This window comes from Lactuca sativa, chromosome 1, assembly GCF_002870075.4.
Source record: "Lactuca sativa cultivar Salinas chromosome 1, Lsat_Salinas_v11, whole genome shotgun sequence".
NCBI lineage: Eukaryota > Viridiplantae > Streptophyta > Magnoliopsida > Asterales > Asteraceae > Lactuca > Lactuca sativa.
Genome location: NC_056623.2, coordinates 145,327,629 through 145,333,795, shown reverse-complemented (window position 1 = coordinate 145,333,795; position 6,167 = coordinate 145,327,629).

The window sequence follows — 6,167 nt, the reverse complement described above, 5'->3', positions numbered from 1 at the left end:
TATATATACAAAGAGGAGGAGGAGGGTTTAATTGAAAAAAAAAGTTGAGAATGGGGGAATCATTCTCAGTCAATCATTTAATTAGCGTCTTAACATAAAATACATGGTGACAAACTTGTAAATATGATATAATATCCTTCAATCAGAAAGACGTAACTGTGAATAATTAAATAACAGTTCAAATATATTATTAATCCATCATTCATCAATCAAATTTCTTCTCCAACTTTCAATGATCATCTACATTTCTTTAATTAAATAATCAATCAACATCATCCAATGTTAATCAATCATCGATCTTCGTTAATAACACGTTTATCAACACCATTCAACAATAGACAACAAAAATTCATTTTTGGTTCTTTCAGTTCAACCTTTAATTCTACTTAAATATCAGCATATCTTCAACATTTACAGTTAATTATACTTTCAACGTCATTAGATCAACATCATTAATAATCAACAACAGTTACACTTCATATCATCCATTCAACATCGATCATCAAACGAAACTTCGAAATTAATGTTAGAAAAACATCAAATCATTTTTTTTTTGAAAAATTTCATATAATTCTTTATTAATCTACAATTTTGTATGCTTTAAATAGTCAAAGTATTATGTTTCTATCATTTTTTAAAAAGGTAACTTTTATGCATTCCAACTGTTTGATGAAATGCATAAACTAAATTACCACGTTATATTCACATATGAATATGTTTTCGTACCTGAATCAGTATATGATTATTAAAACACAAAACAAATATGCAAGTCCTTATGTTATTCATATGTGAATAACATATAAAAATTATATAAATATATATATAAATATATATATATATATATATATATATATATATATATATATATATATATATATATATTTGTGAATACACATTGCCATATTCATATATGAATACACTGTGTAATATTCACATATGAATATACCGTCTAATATTCATAAGTGAATATTAAATCTAATATTTACAAGTGAATATATTATGTATTCATATATGATATACCATGTAATACTATGTAATATTCACATATGAAGATATCATCTAATATTCGTAACTGAATATATCATCTCATATTCACAAGTGAATATACTATGTAATATTCATATTCACAGGTGTATATACTATATAATATTCATGTGTGAATATATTATGTAAATCGTTGTTATTATGAATTAACAATATCTTTTAATCATTTTTTATGTGTATTCATATGTTTTTTTCAGGTATGGATATAACTCAATAAATGAATAACATTTCAATTAATGGTTTCTTCATATCCTAGTGATTGACGTTTAGTTGACATAATTGAGAATATATCATTGATGAAGAAAATATATTTTTATATTTATATGTAAATGTTATACAATTTAATATATTCTTCATTTTGATCATGTTAAATTCAAATGCGAACGATATTCATTAACCAATACAATGTCGTTTGTCTTAGTATAATGTTGAATTTACATATGAAATAATATTGTTACAATATTCAAAAATAACTATTCACAAACCAATTCCTATAGTGTATTATTTATTTTTATATATAAAGGTTTTATTCAATAAATAAATAATTCAACATGTATAGTTTATTCACATAAATAAAAATAAAAAATTATAATCATGTTTTTACTAGTGGAATTGAAGTTAGTAACATCATCAGTAAATATGTCATAATGATTTCTAAACATTATTCATATATGAATAAATAATATGTCATGATGATGTTATCACTAGTAGGAATGGAAATTTAGTGATATCATCAAAAAAATTTGCCGCAATGAAGTTTAGTCTCAGAATTCAACGAAATTCACATATTTGATGTAAACTGGTGCGACTTAAAAAACTCATCGCTTCGCCATGACGTACGGTGTTTTTTGGCCATTCGGGACTGTTTAGGGCTTCAAAATTATCTTTTTCTATTTTTAAAATTTTCCGAAAAAAAATTATCATTTATTCACAAATGAATACAGCATTAATAAAAAAAAATATGCTTATATATACTATTTTTTTAGGGTAAATTACACCATTCGTCCCTCGTGCATATGTCCAAACGCACGTTTAGTCCCTATTTTCAAAAATTAACTCGGACCGTCCCTAGAGTTGTTTTTTCTTACACGTTTAGTCCCTATTGACATGAAATGACTATATTGCCCTTACTAATTTCTTTTTATGTTTTTTAATTCATTTATATTACCCTTAATTCATTTATATAATTATTTTATTATTAAATTAATAGGTCTCACCCTCTTTTATTATTAAATTAATAGGTCTTCATCTCTTTGTTGAACAAGTCCTTCAATTACAGTCAGAGCTTCAACACCACCGACCATTTGCAGCAATCTGACAACCGTCTCCGGAAATCACCACCACTAGTGAAAAATACCTGATATCAAAATTAACGTTGAGATCACAAGTCAAACCTAAAACACATACTCGTTTGGAAATCGTTTTGACAAATCCCAGAAAAACATTTGAAATTCTTGAGTTCTGAATTCAAGAATATTGACATAGTGCTTCAAAAAATCCCTCGAAACATTTGTATAAATCCCATAAATCGTTTATAAAAATTCTGGAAAATCAATCCTCTAGATCTATAACTCATTCCCATCAATCGTCTAGATCTATAAAATCGTGCCTAGAAAATTATTTAAAGAAATTAGAGAAATCGTTTGGGAGATTAAACCTACAAAAAACCTTAGAACTCTATGAACATGAACACGAAGTTCATCCATGGCAAATCTGGAACACAAAGTTTTGATGTTTGATTTTGTTTTCTAATTGGGGCTTGTGTGTATCTTAAGTTCTGGGTTTTGATTTTTGGGACATACGATGATGGAGAGAGAGAGAGAGAGAGAGAGAGTTTGGGATGGTTGCATTCATCTTACATGGATGTACCAGTGAGGTCTAGAACATCACCGAAAATGGTGGTGGTTTCAGGATGATGGTTTGGATCTCGAGATGTTTTTCGTTTCCATTCTTCATCTTTCATGTTGTATATAAGCTTCGGAATACATATTAGCAGAGATAAGTGGTTTCCAATGGATTCCGATGGCAAACCACGGGTTTCCGACGGCGTTGGGAGGTGTTGGTAAGCTAAGACGATGATACAGTAATTTCTTTTAGATGAGAACATGATATGAGAACAGAGAAAAAAAAAGTGGTGGGACCATTTACCTTTTTAAATAAACAAATAATAAATAAATTGGAAAAATAATAAATAAGGATAAATGAAAAATAAATACACTAAGGGCACTATGGTCATTTTACATCTGGCATGGACTACATTTGCAACAAAAACGCATATCAGGGACAATGCGTGCAAGTTTGAAGTACATGAGGGACGGTCCGAGTTAATTTTTGAAAATAGGGACTAAACGTGCATTTGAACATATGCACGAGGGACGAACGGTGTAATTTACCCATTTTTTTAACCTAAAAAGAGTATTTGTATGTGAATAAATATATATTCTTATGAAATACTTTTTTATCTTTAATTTTATATATTTTGTAGTTCACGGTTTTATCACTACTAGAAAAATAGCCTTTTACGACGCTCATTGCGTGTCGTAAAAGGCTTAGACGACGCAAATGCGTGTCAAGGAAGACCCTGTCATAAAAAGAGACGACGCGTTTTTGCGTGTCGTCTATAGACGACGCGCATTTACGACGCTCATTTACGACGCGCAATTACGACGGGCGTTTACGACACGCAATGCGTATCAAGAAAGGCCATGTCATAAATGAAGATGACACATATTTTTGCGTATTGTAAATTTAAATGTTTAAAAAAATAAATTTATATATTTATTAATTTTTAAATTAAATTTGCATTTAATTTCTCATAATAGAAATAAAATACCATATACAAAAAATACAATCCATTGCATAATATAAAATAAAATTTCATACTCAAAAAATAAAATAAATTGCACAAATTATAATGTCATACAAAGAATCATTCAAATGTTAAACAAAAATAATACATTGCTAACATGGGTTATACATTCCTATAAAACTAACAAATAATCATACAACTCTGTTTCTTACTGGAAAGGAATGCCAAACATGATTACAAGTCTCCTTTAATATTGATTACTCACCTGCTTAAGTAGAATGCTGTTGTTAAGAAGGTTACCTAGCAACAGAGAAAAACACAACACCTCTCCCACAATCACAACATCATTTACAGAAAAAGGGTTGTCAATTACTTTCATTAAGACTTTCATTCAATCACAAAAATATTAAATAAAAGGGTCAAAAAAAATAACTTACTTTTGATAAGTTGATCTCCCTTAGAGCAAACACAATGAAGTGAAAACGAACTACTGAGAAAATGTGAAAAAAAAAGTATATGATGACCTGATTTCGTTCCACATAGTCATCAATGAAGTCCTTAACATCATTGACTTTTTCAGGGCTCAATTCATCATTATCCAACCTCTATTTGAGATTCCAGCTCAGACACGTAACCAATAATAAGCATTGTCATATATAATGTCTAAATGGGTAACCAACGACTAAGACATGCTTGCGAGGGAAGAGTAAGAAGAAAGGAATACAAATGGAAACATAAATGACCTTCTTACCCTTCTAAAAAGATTTGTTTAATAATATATTAACTGTCAACATATTAAATAAAAAAATAAAAAATAAAACAAAACAAAATGAAATAAAGCTCACCTCTGGTGGATGCACGATGACTTCTTGACCATCTTCACCTCCAAGTGTACATTCATGCCTTCTAAAAGTTGACAGGGCAGCCAATGCAGCAATATTGGAGGCATCAACTAGATTTCTAATTCATTAGAAAATTTAGCCATTGTAATAAAAAATGGGTTTAAATACAAGAAATAGCAATATCCTCTTTATTATTTATTTATTATATTTTTCTAATTCATGGGTTAAAAACAACAAATAGTAAAGTACCTTCATTGATTTACTTAGATTATTAAAATTACAACTCTGTAATAAAAAGAAATGAAAAGAATTTAAGGTTACCTGTGATTTTGTAGTGGATAGGTCTCCCAAGAACAAAACATTAGTATCACCCCTCAATCTTACACCATCAGGTAAAGTCTGTAGAAATAGAGGAAATGAGCTCCTAAATGAATATGTAAAGACAACAATATTCAAGGGTAAAGTTGGCATTATACCTTCCTTGATCCTCCAAACAGGAGACAAGCCACAACTTTTTTCCTCTAATTCATCATCTAAATTCATTGCCAATATTCGAGTCTCACTAATGAAGTTGACAACCAAAAATGTGTCACCTCTAAATTCATTAATCACTCAAAATGAACAACAACCCTAGAGAATTGAGAGCCTAGCCTCTCCCAAAGGAATAATTTCCAGTTTTCACACAAATGAAAAGATGCCTTCCATTCATTCTCTCTACTCCTATATAGCCACTACATTAACATAAATGCCCAAAATGCCCTACACTAAAAGATGCTCTTTATTTGTTTAGTTTGCCCACAATACCCTTTCCTATAATAACCTGCTGCATAGCATTTACATTGCCAATAAGTTTCCATATCAGTAACAATTTTGAATCGTGTAACTTGCTTGACCAAACTTCCCCTATACCTCCTTTTCTGTTGTCATCAGATGGAAGAGATGACGTGCTACATACTTTTATTGAGGAATTTCCCACCATTTGCAACAGTGAGTAATGATACTTATTCCAATAAGCTATTGGTACCTCCATTTGTTCAACTTGCAGGATTATCTTGGCTCTTTAGTCTTCAATGAAATGAAATGATGGTTTCACCCTTTCGTAAATTTTCCTAAAATAATGATTGGGGTTAATGATAAATGTCTTATGAAATTACATAAAAATGACTATAGAGGTAGGAAGACCCACACAAGCATGCAACAATTCAAACTTTCTCCCCTGTAAATGAAATCCCACATCAATAAAATAAGTAAATAACTAATTCCTATATTTATCTAAATGGTAAAAATCTTTGTAACCTGTTTGCAGATGAATAATTTGAGAAGCATGCAAAAAGAACAAAGCCCCACCCAAAGTTGCAAAATTCTTTTATCTTGTAGAAAATATTTACCCCTTCAACTTTATCAACCTGATCATGTCAAAGTACACAAATAAATCATGCCAAAGTCAGAAGCCAAAACAAATTATTTTCTTT